Here is a 19,160-nt window from a genome sequence, read left to right on the forward strand (position 1 = left end):
GTGCCCTCCACCCTTCTATTATTCAGCTCCTTTGTAGTGCTTTTAAGCGCGGGTACCTACAGCTTAGTAACCGTGTTCCAGCACCGTCAGCTGGTCCTCGGTGCCATTGGCTCTTACACACTTGGGCAACGCATCCGTGTTCCAGCACCGCCAGCTGGCTCTCGGCAGTGTTTTTGTCACGGGTACTCCCTCGTGCCCAGCCTGATTCCAGCACCGTCAGCTGTTTCCGGGTAGTGTCAAGCTCACTGAGACGCCTATGCGTTGCCCCGTCGTGTTGCGGTCAGGTTAGCCAACTCCATGGTGCCTCCTGTTTAGGAGCTTCCTATGTGGGCTGCAGGAGTTGGCAATCAAGGCTGATTCTGTAGTGCCAGTAGGCCAAGCTCCCCCTGTAGGACTGTTGGTGTTCGGTAACTGCGGCTGCCTCGAGGCCTAGCTGTTCTCTCCTCTCCTCTGGACCTTCTGGTCCACATCCTGGTTCCAGCACCGTCAGCTGGTTCTGGGCAGTGCCTTTGGCTTAGGTGCCTCCTTCTGGGTATCCGAGTTCCGCCAACGTCAGGCGGTCCTTTGTAGTGCTTTTAAGCGCGGGTACCTACAGCTTAGTAACCGTGTTCCAGCACCGTCAGCTGGTCCTCGGTGCCATTGGCTCTTACATACTTGGGCAACGCATCCGTGTTCCAGCACAGCCAGCTGGTTCTCGGCAGTGTTTTTGTCACGGGTACTCCCTCGTGCCCAGCCTGGTTCCAGCACCGTCAGCTGGTTCCGGGTAGTGTCAAGCTCACTGAGACGCCTATGCGTTGCCCCGTCGTGTTGCGGTCGGGTTATCCAACTCCATGGTGCCTCCAGTTTAGGAGCTTCCTATGTGGGCTGCGGTAATTGGCAATCAAGGCTGGTTCTGTAGTGCCAGTAGGCCAAGCTCCCCTGTAGGACTGTTGGTGTTCGGTAACTGCGGCTGCCTCGCGGCCTAGCTGTTCTCTCCTCTCCTGTGGACCTTCTGGTCCACATCCTGGTTCCAGCACCGTCAGCTGGTTCCGGGCAGAGCCTTTGGCTTAGGTGCCTCCTTCTGGGTATCCGAGTTCCGCCAACGCCAGGCGGTCCTTTGTAGTGCTTTTAAGTGCGGGTGCCTACAGCTTAGTAACCGTGTTCCACCACCGTCAGCTGGTCCTCGATGCCATTGGCTCTTACACACTTGGGCAACGCATCTGTGTTCCAGCACCGCCAGCTGGTTCTCGGCAGTGTTTTTGTCATGGGTACTCCCTCGTGCCCAGCCTGGTTCCAGCACCGTCAGCTGGTTCCGGGTAGTGTCAAGCTCACTGAGACGCCTATGCGTTGCCCCGTCGTATTGCGGTCGGGTTAGCCAACTCCATGGTGCCTCCAGTTTAGGAGCTTCCTATGTGGGCTGCGGGATTTGGCAATCAAGGCTGGTTCTGTAGTGCCAGTAGGCCAAGCTCCCCCTGTAGGACTGTTGGTGTTCGGTAACTGCGGCTGCCTCGCGGCCTAGCTGTTCTCTCCTCTCCTGTGGACCTTCTGGTCCACATCCTGGTTCCAGCACCGTCAGTTGGTTCCGGGCAGAGCCTTTGGCTTAGGTGCCTCCTTCTGGGTATCCGAGTTCCGCCAACGCCAGGCGGTCCTTGGTAGTGCTTTTTAGCACGGGTACCTCCTGCTTAGTAACCGGGATCCAGTAACGTCAGCTGGTCCTCGGTAGTTCCATTGGCTCTTGAACCTTCGGGTTGCCATCCGAGTTCCAGTTCCCTCAGCTGGTTCTCGGCATTTTCTCAGCCTTCTTGTACCTTCTGCTACATTTCCAAGTTGAAGACCCTAAAGACGACGACCCGGAAGACCACCCCTAAGATGACGACCACACCAGAGACGACAACCACTGAGATGACGAAGACCCTGGAGATGATGACCCTGAAGACCACCCCGATGACGACGACGACGGCGGAGACGACGACGGCGGAGACGACGACGGCGGAGATGACGACCCTGGAGACGACGACCCTGGAGACGACGACATGGAAGACCGAGAAGCAGAAGAACAAGAGGCTGCAGAACAAAGAGCAGAAGAACATTAAGCATAACACTTAATATCAGAGCAAAAGATATTATCTAAATTATATGCAGAAGAAGACTAAGCAGTGTATGGGGGTGAGTCCGTTTCTCCTCGTTGTGCCCCTGGATAAAGCCTGATGCTGCAGGCCAAACTGAACGCGGACAAATGTAACTTTTGTGACAGGCAGAACGGAAGGTGTAATTTTCAAACTTTTATAGATAACAACTACGGGAATGCCTGTCACAAATGAGAATATGATGAAGAAGTAGAATAGGAAGAATAATAATAGTTGAATAAAATGAATATGAAGAATGTAATAAAAAAAAATAGGTAGAAGATGAAGAAGAAGATGAATAAGGTGAAGAAGAAGTTGATGTCAAAGATGCTGATGATGATGAAGATGAAAGTGTGGGAAAAGTAGAAAAAATGAAGGGGAAGGGCGTGGAATAGTGAAACATCAATATCTGACAAAATTAAAAAAAAATTTACATAGTCAATATCTTTGTCACTCCGAACGTCTTTAAAAAAAAAAAATCATGCTATTATATTTGATTGGGCTAAACTTCTATGCCTTTAATGTCTCCGCCACCTCCCCAAATACATCCTGCATTATTCTTAGTTGTTTTCCTTCATGTAGAATGAACCTACAAGGAAAGAAAGGGTTTATTTTAATTCCGATATTTTGGTCCCATTGACTTGTATTGGGATCGGGTATCGGTATCGGTGATATCCGATATTTTTTGAATATCGGACGATCCAATCCGATACCGATATTTTCCGATATCGGAAGGTATCGCTCAACACTAGTCATAAGGTCTCCCCCTTCTTTGTCTTCCACGGCCCTCTGTTTCCCAACATACATACTGTAGCTGGTAGCTTAATTCTGGTTTGTTCAACTCCTTTGGCCACTTGCAAAAGGTCTCTAGGTGCATGTTTCCTCATTCAGGTCTACTTGTCTGTACTGCCTCCCGCAAATCCTTATTTACACCATCAATAAATGCTTTCATGTTAAAATACTGATGCATGCATTCATCTGTCCACCTCATCTATAATTGTTCATCTCTATTCTCTTGTCTTTTTCTTGAGTCAAGTCAGTCAGGAGAACAAACTCTTTGTTTTAGCTTAGCCTACTCTTTCAGCACATCACAAGATGCCTCTTCAGACTGATCAGATTGCTCATTCATTGTGTGCATTTGATCCTTTGTAAAGTCTTTATGAACCCTGGTTAGATGCACCGGTATGTCACCTGTCATTGCAGTTGCCATGCTCTTTAGGTCCAATCAAATGCACTTATACATTTGCTATATTATCTGAATGTGCCTGTAAAAGGGGACAGGTTGGTTTTCAGAGTTAGGCAACTGTACTAACTTTGTCTCTTTGATTATAGTCACTATCCTTGGCCTTAGTTTATCTGCTGGTGAAGAGTTGATACCATTGTCTGCCACACTTACCTGATTTTTAATGTTACTGTCAGCTTCCTTCCTAAAATCCTGTTTATCCACTGTTCCCAAGTAAGCATCATCTGTCACTTCATATGATTTTGTTTGAGTAGGATTCAGTGTACTTTCATTGTGGAGTATTTCTCCAGGCTGGGTTTTGCTGACCACAAGGTCTAACCTCTTTCTGACCCCGGACGGGATAGTACTGTACGTCCAAGGTCAGATCTCCCTCTTTGATGCAGGGCTCCGGCGGTGAGCCCGCATGAAAGGCGGGACATGTCAGCTATTTTGAACAGCTGACATGTGCCCGAAATAGTGGCGGGTGAAATCGCGATTCACCAGCCGCTATTAACTAGTTAAATGCTGCTGTTAAATGCTGACAGCGGCATTTAACCGGCGCTTCCGGCCGGGCGGACAGAAATGAGCGCATCGCCGACCCCCATCACATGATCGGGGGTCAGCGATGCTTCTGCATTGTAACCATAGAAGTCCTTGAGACCTCTATGGTTACTGATCCCGGCTAGCTGTGAGCGCCCCCCTGTGGTCGGCACTCATAGCACACCGGCATTTCTGCTGCATAGCAGCGATCTGATGATCACTGCTATGTAGCAGAGCCGATCGAGAGGTGCCAGCTTCTAGCCTCCTATGGAGGCTATTGAAGCATGGCAAAAGTTAAAAAAAAGTAAAAACAATGTGAAAAAAATAAAAAAAATAAAAGTTTAATTCACCCCCCTTTTGCCCCATTCAAAATAAATCAATAAAAAAAAATCAAACCTACACATATTTGGTATCGCCGCATTCAGAATCGTCCGTTCTATCAATAAAACAAAGGATTAACCAGATCGCTAAACGGCGTAGCGAGAAAAAAATTCAAATTGCCAGAATTACGTTATTGTGGTCGCCGCGACATTGCATTAAAATGCAATAACGAGCGATCAAAAGAATGTATCTGCACCAAAATGCTATCATTTAAAACGCCAGCTCAGCATGCAAAAAATAAGCCCTCACCCGACCCCAGATCATGAAAAATGGAGACGCTACAGGTATTGGAAAATGGCGCAATTTTTTTTTTTTTTAACAAAGTTTGGAATTTTTTTTCACCTCTTAGGTAAATGAGAACCTAGACATGTTTGATGTCTATGAACTCATAATGATCTGTAGAAGCAAAATGGCAGGTCAATATTAGCATTTAGTGAACCTAGTAAAAAAGCCAATCAAAAAACTAGTGTGGGATTGCACTTTTTTTGCAATTTCACCGCACTTGGAATTTTTTTCCCGTTTTCTAGTACACAACATGCTAAAAACAATGATGTCATTCAAAAGTACAACTTGTTTTGAAAAAAAATAAGCCCTTACATGGCCATATTGACGGAAAAATAAAAAAGTTATGGCTCTGGGAAGAAGGGGAGCAATAAACGAACACGGAAAAATGGAAAATCCCAAGGTCATGAAGGGGTTAAAATCTTTCAAGTCGGGTTTCTTGCAATAGAGAGGTGGGGTGGTAGCTGTCATGGTCTTAGGTTTTGATGTGTCAAAACACTCATAGTACATCATACACCCTATTTTATTTTCTCTACACCTGTACCTCTTTACTTCCATAGCCACACAGCACTGTTTATTAATTTACTATTCGTTTTCTTTATCCTTTATCCAACCCTTTATCTCTTCTCTGAATTTGTGCCGTTTTTCTACATTCAAACATCCACACTTAGCATATTTGCTTTTGAGTATGGGTTCCACATTCTTCACTGCTTCCTTTTCTTCGATGTTCTTTACTACTTTATTAGCAGTTTTTGGTTGAAGATTCAGATTGTGCACCGAATAAGTGCACCGAATAAGTGCACCATGACCAGTCAGTGCTGGGGGTGTGGTTAAAGCCACCACTCACTATGTAATGACTGAGGAGTACCTGAAGCTGTACCAGTTGTGCCTCTTAGTTAAGAATAATTGATACTATTACTAATAAATAATATTCGTGCTGTAGCTTAATTTACAGAAAAGGACAGACCGCTTAAATAAAATACCTAATAATGGATATATAGAGTGGCCCAAAAATAGTGTGTTTTACCTGGCTAAGTAACCCCAATTATATGATATAAATACCAGCTTTGCTGGATAGATTGCCAATATTATTTGCAGCTAAATGGGATCCTAAGAAAACACAAGGTAGCCTAAGGGTGGTTTCACATTTGCGTTATTTTTTTTTGCGTTTTTGCGGTAAAAAACGCAAAAAAACGCACGCGTTTTTTTCCTATCCTTAACATTAAAAACGCATGCATTTTTGCATGCGTTTTGACACGTTTTTGCAACGCATGCGTTTTGTTGCAGAAATGCAACATGTAGTAATTTTAGCAGCGTTTTTTTTTTGCCGCGAAAAAACGCATGCATTTTTTCGCGGCAAAAAAACGTATTGACGTCTATGTAAACGCATGCGTTTTTAAACACATGCGTTTGCATGCGTTTTTTATAGAAAAACACAAGAATACACACTTATAAGCCACCCCCCAACCCTAACCCTAACCCTAAAACACAAATTCTAACACAAACTCTAACACAAACTCTAACACAAGCTGTAACACAAACTCTAACACAAACTCTAACAAACTGTAACACAAACTCTAACACAAACCCTAACCCTAACCCTATGGATCCTAACCCTAACCCTAACACAAAGCCTAACCCTAAAACACAAATCTAACCGAAACTGTAACACAAACTCTAACACAAACTGTAACACAAACTGTAACACAAACTCTAACACAAACCCAAACATAAACCCTAACCCTAAAACACAAACTCTAACCCAAACTGTAACCCAAACTCTAACCCAAACTATAACACAAACCCTAACACAAACCCTAAACCTAACCCTAGCCCTAACCCTAACCATAGGGATCCTAACCCTAACCCTAGGGTTAGGGTTAAGGTTAGGATCCCTTAGGGTTAGGGTTACGGTTAGGGTTAGGGTTTGTGTTAGGGTTAGGGTTAGGATCCCTAGGGTTAGGGTTAGAGTTAGGGTTTGGGTTAGGATCCCTAGGGTTAGGGTTAGGGTTAGAGTTAGGATCCCTAGGGTTAGGGTTAGGGTTTGTGTTAGGGTTAGGGTTAGGATTCCTAGGGTTAGGGTTCGGGTTAGTAACATAGTAACATAGTAACATAGTTAGTAAGGCCGAAAAAAGACATTTGTCCATCCAGTTCAGCCTATATTCCATCATAATAAATGGTTTAGAGTTTGTGTTAGGGTTAGGATCCCTAGGGTTAGGGTTAGTGTTAGAGTTTGGGTTAGGGTTTGTGTTAGGGCTTGTGTTAGGGTTTGTGTTAGGGTTTGTGTTAGAGTTTGTTTTACAGTTTGGGTTAGGGTTAGAGTTTTTGTTTTAGGGTTAGGGTTAGAGTCTGTGTTAGGGTTATGGTGTTGTGAGTTCCGTTCTGGAGCTCCCTCCTGTGGTTGCTAATGGTATTTTTGCGAGTTGTGCCCTTGGGGCTCCCTCTGGTGGTTTCAAGTGGAACTGCTGCTCCGTTAGGTAGCTGAGGCAGCTGCCTTCACTAATCGCCTTGCCTGGGTTTGTTATTTAAACCTGCTCTGGGCTTTAGTCTATGCCTGCTGTCAATGTTCTTGGTTGGATTTGATTCTTCCCTTGGATTTCTCATATGGCCAGTCCTTGTCTGCAAAAGATAAGTTTTGCTAGTTTTGTTTGTCCATTTGCTTGGACTCTATTGCTTTGCATTTTGTCTCTTTTGTCCAGCTTGTCACTATGTCTTATTCAGGCTAGCTGGAAGCTCTGGGAAAGCAGATTTGCCCCTCCACACCGTGAGTCGGTGTGGAGTCCATTTTTGTAAACTCTGCGTGGATTTTGTAGTTTTTTATACTGACCGCACAGTATCCTTTGCTCTCTGTCTATCTAGTTTAGTTTTGGCCTCCCTTTGCTGAAATCTAATTTCATTTCTGTGTTCGTCATTTCCCTCTCCTTTCACAGTCAATATTTGTGGGGGGCTGTCTTTCCTTTTGGGGGTTTCTCTGAGGCAAGATAGCTTTCTCTTTCCTTCTTTAGGGATAGTTATATCTGAGGCTGTGACGAGGTGTCTAGGGAGTGTCAGGAACATCCCACAGCTATTTCTAGTTGTGTTGTTAGGATTTGGGACTGCGGTCAGTAGAGATACCACCTTCTCAGAGCTGTTCCATGTTGCGTTTTAGCCACCAGGTCATTTCAGTGTGGCCTCTTAACCACCAGGTCATAACATAAGGTTAGGTTTAGGATCCTTAGGGTTAGGGTTGGGGTTTGTGTTAGGGTTAGGGTTAGGATTCCTAGGGTTAGGGTTAGGGTTAGAGTTTGTGTTAGGGTTAGGATCCCTAGACTTAGGGTTAGGGTTAGAGTTTGTGTTAGGGTTAGGGTTAGGATCCCTAGGGTTAGGGTTAGGGTTTGTGTTAGGGTTAGGGTTAGGATCCCTAGGGTTAGGGTTTGGGTTTGTGTTAGGGTTAGGATCCCTAGGGTTACTAGGGATCCTAACCCTAACCCTAGGTATTTATGTTTCTAGTGGGTTTTCTAGTTGATTTTGATGATTGGCGGCTGTCACACACTTCTCATCATGCGTTTCAAAAACGCAAACGCAGGAAAAAAACGTGTTTAAACACGTCAAAACGCGTTTAAACGCAAAAATGCATGCGTCTAAAAAAGGCTGCGTTTAAACGCGTTTTTGCACCAAATGCGTTTGCGTTTAAAACGCTGCGTTTTAAAACGCTGCGTTTTAAAACGCAAGTGTGAAATCAGCCTCAGGCCTCTTTCACACGTCAGTGTCTCCGGTATGTGTAGTGACAGTTTTCTCATGTACCGGAGACACTGACACACGTAGACCCATTCAAATGAATGGGTCTATGCATATTTCTCCGTGTTTTCACGGACCGTGTGTTAGGGGTCGAGTTCCCGCTTCTGCACAGGGGGAATCTCGAGCCACCTCCGCTGCGGTCTCCCATTCTTGTCCAGCCACAGTGGAGTCTGCTCAGCAAGGACGTCGGTCCCAGCGTCTTGCTAATTCTCACTCTGTTCTGAGAGTTACTGCTGCTTCTCCAGTCTCTGCTATTAAAGTCTGTGCTGGTCAGCAGCGAGCGGACTTCTCTAGGACTAAGTCCTTGTCTGCACGTACTGAGCATGCCCAGCGTAAGGTCTCCCGTTGGAGATCGAGGGTCATGTGCTCAGGCTCTGCAGCACATTCTATTGGTCCTCTTGGCAGGTCCTAGAAGGGCAAAAGTGCTGTGGCCACTTCCTGTGCTGCTGCTATATAAACTGCGCATGACCGCACGGCCATGCGCTAGTATTGTCAAACAATTGCTAATGTGTGAATGTTGTGAGTGCAAGTCGTCCTTGGATACCCCTACCCTATAGTATGACTGTTCGCAGAAGGTGTATGGCTGCTACCTAGCGCCCGACTTATCCTACAGCACTAGTCACACATTATAGCGTCCAGTTGCTGTGACCGCCAGTACGGCGCCGTGCACTTCCTCTGTGCTTTCCTTATCCAAGCCTGGGTGGTTAGTGGCGTTCGTCAGTGCGGCACTGCATGCTCTTCTGTTTCACTTCACACCCAGTTGAGGTGTTGCGCCAGCAAGGGTCTAATCGGACTTCAATCCCAGTTGGGGTTGAATTCGCTGACTACTTGCTCGCGCTTTAGGTGCGGTACCGCGGTCCTGTGCCTTAACAGGATTGCTTCTTTCACGCTGGGTGAGGTTAACCCACGCGTGTATACTCTAGTGTACCGCCATATAGTCTGCTAATTGCTAGCAGCAGGTTTTCACCTGCACGGTGGACCCCGGACTGCGAACGCATCTATACCATCTGTCTTGGTGCGTTCCGCCAGTCCTAACAGAATACTAGCGCCAGGGTCTGGCTAGTAAAATGGCGGATGACCAGCGTTTACAGCGGTACATCCAGCAGCTGGAGGGAAGGTTGGCGGCTCTTGAGCGTTCAACCTCAGCTGTGGATGTTACAGCTGTCGCTGTTCAGGCTGCAAGTGTGGCTGCAGCTACCTTGTCCACTGCCGCTCCTGTACCGACGCTATCTCGCCTCCCGCTACCAGAGAAATTTTCTGGTGACAGTAAGTCCTGTAGGGGTTTCGTGAGTCAGTGCTCAATACATCTCGAGCTTCTGGCCTCTCGTTTCCCTACAGAGCGGGCTAAGGTGGGCTTTATAATTTCCTTATTGTCGGACAGGGCGTTGCAGTGGGCTACGCCGCTGTGGGAGCGTGGCGATCATGTGATGCAGAGTGCTCCGTTATTCCTGAGCACTCTGAAACAGGTCTTTCTAGGACCTCGTGTCACCCATGACACGGCGCTCCAACTGTTGGCACTGACTCAGGGCTCGTCCTTGGTCAGCCTTTTTGCCATCCATTTCCGCACTCTGGCATCTGAGCTGGAGTGGTCGGATAAAGCCCTTATCCCTATATTTTGGAGGGGGCTGGCTGACCACGTTAAGGATGCTCTGGCCACTAGGGAGATTCCCGCCACACTGGAGGAGTTAATAGCAGTATCTACTCGCATTGACCTCCGTTTTCACGAGCGGAGGTTAGAGCGAGCCCAGTGTAGGCAGAGGTTTCGGCTGGCTCCCACCTTTGCCAAACCTTTGGAATCTGCAGTCCAGGCTCCTGAGTTTCAGGAACCTAAGGTGGTGTCACGAGCGGGATCTAAGTCCCAGACTGCTCGTGCACTCCAGGGTTGCCAGGTTTGCCAACAGTCAGGACATCTTGCCACCAGATGTCATCAGCGGTCGAGGAAACGTCAGCGTCTAGTGGTAGTAGGTGGAGGTGCACTAGACACTGCGACGTTTGCCTCCAAATTGTCCTTTAAGGGGACAATTACCTTTGGCTCATCCTCCCACTCGGTAGACCTCTGCGTGGATTCTGGGGCGGAGGGCAATTTTATGTCTTCTGCCTTCGCCCAACGTCACGCAATACCCCTGGTTATGCTATCCTCAGGCAGAATTCTGGGATGGGGTGAATCATGTGGGGGTAGGTGTCACCGAGAGTGCGTTCAGGTTGCTACTACTGAGGTACCCGCAGATCTATCCTCTCTCCCCAAGCAATATTGGTCTTACGCAGACGTGTTCTCCAAGAAGGCGGCGGAGACCCTTCCGCCCCATCGCCCCTATGACTGTCCTATCGATCTCTTGCCTGGTGCGGAGCCTCCCCGGGGTCGAGTTTATCCATTATCTCTCCCGGAGACGGAGGCCATGTCTCAGTACATTCAAGAGAATCTGGCAAGAGGGTTTATCAGGAAATCAGTGTCACCTGCTGGGGCAGGGTTCTTCTTCATGCAGAAGAAAAATGGGGAGCTACGTCCATGCATAGACTACAGGGATCTTAACGCTATCACCGTTAAGAACAAGTATCCTTTGCCCTTGATATCTGAGCTCTTCGATAGGCTTCGGAGAGCAAGGGTATTTACTAAATTAGATCTGCGGGGTGCTTACAACCTGATTCGCATCCGTGAGGGGGACGAATGGAAAACGGCGTTTAACACCAGAAATGGGCACTATGAGTATCTGGTGATGCCCTTCGGGCTCTGTAATGCCCCAGCCGTTTTTCAAGACTTTGTCAACGACATCTTCCGGGATATGCTTTCCACCTCAGTTGTAGTCTATCTGGATGATATTCTCATCTTTTCTCCAGATATTGACTCCCACCGGAGAGATGTTGGCAGAGTCTTCGACCTCCTACGGGCAAACTCTCTTTACGCTAAGTTGGAGAAGTGTATGTTTGAGCAAGAGTCTTTGCCGTTCCTGGGCTATATCATCTCCGCCCAGGGATTGGCTATGGATCCTGCCAAACTACAGGCTGTGATGGACTGGCAAGAGCCCCATTCTCTTAAAGCGGTGCAGCGCTTTATGGGGTTCATTAACTATTACCGCCAGTTCATTCCCCACTTCTCAACTCTGGTAGCTCCCTTGGTAGCCCTCACCAAGAAGGGAGCGAATCCTAAATTGTGGTCGGAAGAGATCTCCAAGGCCTTCACTTCTATTAAGTCCCACTTTGCTAGCGCTCCCATCTTACATCGTGCCGATGTGGATAAGCCATTCCTAATGGAGGTGGATGCCTCGTCCGTTGGTGCTGGAGCAGTCCTCTACCAGAAGGATGCTCAAGGTCGGAAGCATCCATGCTTCTTCTTCTCTAAGACTTTCTCGCCAGCAGAGAGAAACTACTCCATCGGGGATAGGGAGCTGCTAGCAATGAAGTTGGCCTTTTCAGAGTGGAGACATCTTCTGAAAGGTGCGCGGTTTCCCTTCCAGGTTTACACTGACCACAAAAATTTGGTCTACTTACAGACAGCCCAGCGGCTAAATTCTCGCCAAGCCAGATGGTCCTTGTTCTTTTCCCGGTTCCACTTTTCTCTTCATTTTCTCGCCGGGGAGAAGAATATTCTTGCTGATGCTCTCTCTCACTCCCTTATGTCAACTGAAGAGGAGGAAGAGGAGCCTCGGCTTATTGTTCCCTTTGAGAGCCTGAGAACCGTAGCACCGGTTTCGCTTGAGTCTGTGCCTCCGGGCAAGACTTTTGTGCCCATTAATTTGCGACCGGAGGTTCTCTCTTGGGCTCATTCGTCCAGAGTGGGTGGACACTTTGGGACAAAGAGGACATCTGAGCTACTGGCGAGGACGTACTGGTGGCCGCATATGGTCCGGGATGTCAGGGATTATATTCTGGCGTGTGTCTCCTGCGCCAAAAATAAATCTCCGCGTCAAAGGCCAGCTGGGTTGCTCTATCCCTTGCCGGTGGCAGATAGGCCCTGGGAGATAGTCGGGATGGACTTTGTCGTGGGTTTGCCCAAGTCTCGCGGCTGTACCATCATTTGGGTCATCACCGATCATTTCTCGAAAATGGTGCATTTTGTGCCGCTACCACGGTTACCTTCTGCACGGGCCTTGGCTGCGTTGTTCATTAAGCACATCTTCCGCCTACATGGTATGCCTGACAAAATTGTCAGTGACCGGGGTCCCCAGTTTGTGTCTCGGTTCTGGAGAGAGCTGTGTCGTCTTCTCAGTATTGAGTTGAATCTCTCTTCCGCTTATCATCCCGAGACGAATGGGTTGGTAGAGAGGGCCAACCAGACCTTGGTCACATACCTGCGACATTTTGTTTCAGCCAGGCAGGATGACTGGGCATCCTTGCTATCATGGGCAGAGTTTGCGCTGAACAACGCCGTAGCCGACTCCACTGGACAAACCCCATTCCTCCTCAACTATGGTCAGCATCCACGGGTACCTGTGCCTATGCCCGTGTCTTCCGCAGACTCCAGGGTGGCAGACTGGGCTGTGGAGGCACAGGATATTTGGGACCGCACTCAGGATGCCATTCGGGCCTCTAAGGAGAGAATGAGGTCCTCCGCCGATGCTCATTGACGCCCCGCCCCGTCCTTTGCTCCTGGCGACTTGGTGTGGCTCTCCGCCCGTAACATCAGGCTGCGAGTTGAGTCCACTAAATTTGCTCCTCGCTACTTGGGTCCCTTCAAGGTCCTCGAACAGGTTAATCCTGTGGTCTACCGTCTGGCCCTTCCTCCACGCCTTGGTATCACCGACACCTTTCATGTGTCCCTCCTTAAGCCCGTATACATGTCTCGGTTTTCTGAGTCATCTGCCGGGACATCGGGTTCATCTACGGACGATTTCGAGGTGAACGCTATCTTGGGGTGCAAGGTGGTACGTGGCAAAACAATTTTTTTGGTGGACTGGAAGGGTTACGGCCCTGAGGATAGGTCCTGGGAGCCTGCTGAGCACATTTGGGCTCCGCAGCTCATTGCTGCCTTCGAACGTAGCGAGGCCCAAGGAGGGGGGGCCCTAGGAGGGGGGGGTAATGTTAGGGGTCGAGTTCCCGCTTCTGCACAGGGGGAATCTCGAGCCACCTCCGCTGCGGTCTCCCATTCTTGTCCAGCCGCAGTGGAGTCTGCTCAGCAAGGACGTCGGTCCCAGCATCTTGCTCATTCTCACTCTGTTCTGAGAGTTACTGCTGCTTCTCTAGTCTCTGCTATTAAAGTCTGTGCTGGTCAGCAGCGAGCGGACTTCTCTGAGACTAAGTCCTTGTCTGCACGTACTGAGCATGCCCAGCGTAAGGTCTCCCGCTGGAGATCGAGGGTCATGTGCTCAGGCTCTGCAGCACATTCTATTGGTCCTCTTGGCAGGTCCTAGAAGGGCAAAAGTGCTGTGGCCACTTCCTGTGCTGCTGCTATATAAACTGCGCATGACCGCACGGCCATGCGCTAGTATTGTCAAACAATTGCTAATGTGTGCATGTTGTGAGTGCAAGTCGTCCTTGGATACCCCTACCCTATAGTATGACTGTTCGCGGAAGGTGTATGGCTGCTACCTAGCGCCCGACTTATCCTACAGCACTAGTCACACATTATAGCGTCCAGTTGCTGTGACCGCCAGTACGGCGCCGTGCACTTCCTCTGTGCTTTCCTTATCCAAGCCTGGGTGGTTAGTGGCGTTCGTCAGTGCGGCACTGCATGCTCTTCTGTTTCACTTCACACCCAGTTGCGGTGTTGCGCCAGCAAGGGTCTAATCGGACTTCAATCCCAGTTGGGGTTGAGTTCGCTGACTACTTGCTCGCGCTTTAGGTGCGGTACCGCGGTCCTGTGCCTTAACAGGATTGCTTCTTTCACGCTGGGTGAGGTTAACCCACGCGTGTATACTCTAGTGTACCGCCATATAGTCTGCTAATTGCTAGCAGCAGGTTTTCACCTGCACGGTGGACCCCGGACTGCGAACGCATCTATACCATCTGTCTTGGTGCGTTCCGCCAGTCCTAACACCGTGTGTCCGTGTGCAAAACAGGGAGACATGTGTGCTTTTCTCCGGCAGCACATACCACAATACGTTCTGCCTACGTTCCGCACACGTGCACACAGAGAACAGTGTGCACTCTCCTCTGTGTGCACGTACTGCCCGCAGGAGAGACAGCGCTACAGTAAGCGCTGTTCCCCCTGCGTGTGATGCTGAAGCCGGCATTCATTCCTTCTCCCCAGCAGCGTTCGCTGGAGAGAAGGAATGAAAAATCAAGGTTTTTTTGTGTGTTAAAAATAAAGTTTGAGGGTCACCTCCCGCCTCCCATCCCCTGTCTGCCCGCCCGCTTGCCGAGAAATACTCACCCAGCTCCTGCGATGTATCAGCTCCGGCAGCAGGTCCTGTGTGAGCGGTCACATGGTACCGCTCATTACAGTGAGGAATATGCGCATATTCATCACTGTAATGAGCAGTATCATGTGACCGCTCACACAGGACCTGCTGCCGGCGCTGAGAGCATACATTGCAGGAGCTGGGTGAGTATTTCTCAGCAAGCTGGCGGGCAGACAGGGGATGGGAGGCGGTAGGTGACCCTCAAACTTTATTTTTAACACACAAAAAAACCTTGATTTTTCATTCCTTCTCTCCAGCGAATGCTGCTGGGGAGAAGGAATGAATGCCGGCTTCAGCACCAAAAGCAGGGGACAGTGCTTAACTGTAGCGCTGCCTCCTGCACGGTCCATATGGTCCTCAGTCGGCACACGGGCGGCACATGGCTGCCGCACGTGTGCAACACTGATGTGCTACGTGAGCACACTGACACGGATAACTCCGGTACCGATTTCTCCGGTACCGAAATTATCTGGATGTGTGAAACCAGCCTCATATAGTTCACTCACTTTAACCTTTGATCACATTAAAGTGAAATATATCATGTTTTTAAGGCAGGGAAAAAGTAATTGGGGCCAGTCTATACATAAATTATCAGGTATTTATCTTTAAGTTATCTGTCCTTTTCTTTAAATTATCCAGCAACGTGAATATTATTGATCAATTTTTATTCCTCGAACAATATGTGGTTATTGTCTTATTTGTAGCTAGCTTATATCACCCATACAAGTGCCACTATTTATCTACTTAATACTATTATTAGTACAACTTCTAAAAATTCCAGTATTTGAAAAAGGCAGTATGCCTGCTTTCAGAAATATTAATGTGGAAAACTATAGGGTAATAACTATTGAATTATAATGTAATTATTTTTATGTTATGCAGTAATTAGAATAAAAAAATAATTTTATATTTTCTGTTTGCTTTCAAATTTGTAGAATTCATGGGAGGATTAAAAGTAGTCAGAGCTCCAACATTTTTTTCTCCTTAAGTACAGCACTATATATGAAATAATTATACAATACTAGGTGGTGGCCGCTTCTAACGCATCGGGTATTCTAGAATATATATGTAGTCTATTTATGAAGATTTAAGAAAAATGCAATGAATACACAGGATTTTCTGTGTAAAATATGTACGTTATCATTAAATTTTATTGCTCATAGAACTTAATACAACTGAACGAAATTATGAAACAGATCGTCAACATATATAAACCACTAGCTGAAGAGCCCGGCATTGCCTGGGCATAGTAAATATCTGTGGTTAGCTATAGCACCTCACTTCTCTTATTTTCCCATCACACCTCTCATTTTCCCAATCACATCTTTCATTTTCCCCCTCACATCTCTCATTTTCTCCCTCACACCTCTCATTTTCTCCCTCACTCCTCTCATTCCCCGCTAACACTTGTCATTTCGACCTCACATCTGTCATTTTCCGATCACTCCATTATTTTCCCTCGCTCCTCTCATTTTGCACTCACAACTTTTCATTTTCACCTCACACCCCTCATTTTCACCTCAGTATATACATGTTTGCATCTCCCTTATATATAGTATACACCTGTATGTCATCTCCTGTATATAGTATATACCTGTATGTCATCTAACCTGTATATAGTATATACCTGCTGTGTGTCATCTCCCCTGTATATAGTATATACCTGTATGTCATCTTCTATATATAGTATATACCTGTATGTCATCTCCTTCTATATATATATATATATATATATATATATATATATACAGTTAGGGCCAGAAATATTTGGACAGTGACTCAATTTTCGCGAGTTGGGCTCTGCATGCCACCACATTGGATTTGAAATGAAACCTCTACAACAGAATTCAAGTGCAGATTGTAACGTTTAATTTGAAGGGTTGAACAAAAATATCTGATAGAAAATGTAGGAATTGTACACATTTCTTTACAAACACTCCACATTTTAGGAGGTCAAAAGTAATTGGACAAATAAACATAACCCAAACAAAATATTTTTATTTTCAATATTTTGTTGCAAATCCTTTGGAGGCAATCACTGCCTTAAGTCTGGAACCCATGGACATCACCAAACGCTGGGTTTCCTCCTTCTTAATGCTTTGCCAGGCCTTTACAGCCGCAGTCTTCAGGTCTTGCTTGTTTGTGGGTCTTTCCGTCTTAAGTCTGGATTTGAGCAAGTGAAATGCATGCTCAATTGGGTTTAGATCTGGAGATTGACTTGGCCATTGCAGAATGTTCCACTTTTTGGCACTCATGAACTCCTGGGTAGCTTTGGATGTATGCTTGGGGTCATTGTCCATCTGTACTATGAAGCGCCGTCCAATCAACTTTGCAGCATTTGGCTGAATCTGGGCTGAAAGTATATCCCGGTACACTTCAGAATTCATCCGGCTACTCTTGTCTGCTCTTATGTCATCAATAAACACAAGTGACCCAGTGCCATTGAAAGCCATGCATGCCCATGCCATCACGTTGCCTCCACCATGTTTTACAGAGGATGTGGTGTGCCTTGGATCATGTGCCGTTCCCTTTCTTCTCCAAACTTTTTTCTTCCCATCATTCTGGTACAGGTTGATCTTTGTCTCATCTGTCCATAGAATACTTTTCCAGAACTGAGCTGGCTTCTTGAGGTGTTTTTCTGCAAATTTAACTCTGGCCTGTCTATTTTTGGTATTGATGAATGGTTTGCATCTAGATGTGAACCCTTTGTATTTATTGTCATGGAGTCTTCTCTTTACTGTTGACTTAGAGACAGATACACCTACTTCACTGAGAGTGTTCTGGACTTCAGTTGATGTTGTGAACGGGTTCTTCTTCACCAAATTAAGTATGCGGCGATCATCCACCACTGTTGTCATCCGTGGACGCCCAGGCCTTTTTGAGTTCCCAAGCTCACCAGTCAATTCCTTTTTTCTAAGAATGTACCCAACTGTTGATTTTGCTACTCCAAGCATGTCTGCTATCTCTCTGATGGATTTTTTCTTTTTTTTCAGCCTCAGGATGTTCTGCTTCACCTCAATTGAGAGTTCCTTTGACCGCATGTTGTCTGCTCACAGCAACAGCTTCCAAATGCAAAACCACACACCTGGAATCCACCCCTGACCTTTTAACTACTTCATTGATTACAGGTTAACGAGGGAGACGCCTTCAGAGTTAATTGCAGCCCTTAGAGTCAATTGTCCAATTACTTTTGGTCCCTTGAAAAAGAGGACGCTATGCATTACAGAGCTATGATTCCTAAACCCTTTCTCCGATTTGGATGTGGAAACTATCATATTGCAGCTGGGAGTGTGCACTTTCAGCCCATATTATATATATAATTGTATTTCTGAACATGTTTTTGTAAACAGCTAAAATAACAAAACTTGTGTCACTGTCCAAATATTTCTGGCCCTAACTGTACCTGTATGTCATCTCCTCCTGTATATAGTATATATCTGTATCATCTCCTCCTGTATATAGTATATACCTGTATGTCATCTTCTATATATAGCATATACCTGTATGTCATCTCCTCCTATATATAGTACATACTTGTAGGTCATCTGCTCCTGTATATAGTATATACCTGTATGTCATCTCCTTTATATAGTATGTACCTGTATGTCATCTCCTCCTCTATATAGTATATACCTGTGTGTCATCTCTCCTGTATATAGTATATATCTGTGTGTCATCTCCTCCTGTATATAGTATATACCTGTGTGTCATTTCCTCCTGTATTAGACCTCATTCACACGTTATTTGCTCAGTAATTTTACCTCAGTATTTGTAAGCTAAATTGGCAGCTTGATAAATCCCCAGCCAACAGGAAGCCCTCCCCCTGGCAGTATATATTAGCTCACACATACACATAATAGACAGGTCATGTGACTGACAGCTGCCGTATTTCCTATATGGTACATTTGTTGCTCTTGTAGTTTGTCTGCTTATTAATCAGATTTTTATTTTTGAAGGATAATACCAGACTTTTGTGTGTTTTAGGGCGAGTTTCATTTGTCAAGTTGTGTGTGTTGAGTTGTGTGTGGCGACATGCATGTAGCGACTTTTGTGAGATGAGTTTTGTGTGGCAACATGCGTGTAGCAACTTTTTGTGTGTCGAGTTGCATGTGACAGGTTAGTGTAGCAAGTTGTGTGCTGCAAGTTTTGCACATGGTGAGTTTTGCGCATGGCGAGTTTTATGTGTGGTGCCTTTTGAGTGTGTGCAAGTTTTGTGTGAGGCAACTTTTGCATGTGTTGCAACTTTTGTGCATGTGGCAATTTTTCCGCGTGTGCAAGTTTTGCGTGTGGCGAGATTTCCATGAGGTGAGTTTTGCACTTGTGGCGAGTTTTGCGTGAGCCTAGTTTTTGCATGTGGCAAGTTTTGCGCGTGGCGAGTTTTGAGTGGCTACTTTTGTGTTTCGACTTTTATGTGGCGAGGTTGGTGTATGTGTGGTGAAATGTGTACTGAGAGTGGTATATGTGTTCAAGCACGTGGTAGTGTGTGGCCCATTTTGTGTGTGTGTTCATATCCCCATG

The sequence above is a fragment of the Ranitomeya imitator genome, chromosome 3 (assembly GCF_032444005.1).
Source record: "Ranitomeya imitator isolate aRanImi1 chromosome 3, aRanImi1.pri, whole genome shotgun sequence".
Classification (NCBI taxonomy): Eukaryota; Metazoa; Chordata; class Amphibia; order Anura; family Dendrobatidae; genus Ranitomeya; species Ranitomeya imitator.